This window comes from Fukomys damarensis, unplaced genomic scaffold, assembly GCF_012274545.1.
Source record: "Fukomys damarensis isolate Sample0158 unplaced genomic scaffold, DMR_v1.0_HiC HiC_scaffold_33, whole genome shotgun sequence".
NCBI classification, from domain to species: domain Eukaryota; kingdom Metazoa; phylum Chordata; class Mammalia; order Rodentia; family Bathyergidae; genus Fukomys; species Fukomys damarensis.
In genome coordinates, this window is record NW_022900945.1 from 40,404,861 (window position 1) to 40,405,841 (window position 981).

The window sequence follows — 981 nt, forward strand, 5'->3', positions numbered from 1 at the left end:
GGACAAGGGAATATCTAATAGTTATGGGAAATGCTAATACCAAACCAACTGTTCTCAAGTGCATAATTAAAAATTTTGATATAGATTTTGTGGGGGACTATAAGATAAAACTGCAACCAAATGCTTAAAAACTGATAATGTGGAGCCTCTTGTGCTCTAGGAGCTACTCAAGCTTCTTTCTGCTCTGTGGTAATCAGCTTCTAATAAGAACTATTTAGTTTTGTTTGTAAAACACCTGCTTGCTAAATCTGCCATTTTCCTGTGGTAAACTTGTCTCTCAGAAAATGTGACATCGTTACAGGCAAACCCCAGCGTTTCCCCTTTGGAGGAGGTCGAGCTGTCTCCCCTCCACTTGAGTTGCTAAGATAGAAGGTATGAAGGAGGTAAGGGTAGAACAAAGTTGTTTAACCTTACTGCACTGGAGGATGCAAATGGGAAAGCATGATGGGACTCAGAAAAAAAGATGAAACAGGGCTTACACTCAGATTAAAAGAACTAAAATGAGAAAATCTCTAATGGATTAAAATCAGGTAGGAAAATTCTGAAAGACAAAAATATAAGGAAAAAAAACAAAAAACTGCAAGCCAGAGAAACTGCAATTGTATTTTGGCAGACATCAAGAGATTTTTACAACAAAAATCAAGTTAGAAAATTTTAACTATTTGATAAATGTATCTTTGTTTCAATTAAAATTAAGTTTAATTGGCGTGCTTTAAACATTTCTTGTGCATTGCAAATTTTTGAATTTCGATTATAGGGTTAACTTGGTCTTTTATACTTTGTTGATAAAAACTCAAGGTTAATACTGTTCTATAGATAGCCAGTCAAATTTTAAGATGTAACAATCTTGAAAAAAAAAAAGAACACTTTAAGATTTTAATAGCTGAAGTTTGCTATAGAAGGTTAATAGTAAATGAGACAGAAGAAGATAGTAGAAAAGCTATGGGTAAAAGAGATATACTTTTGATATGAAAAGATTTT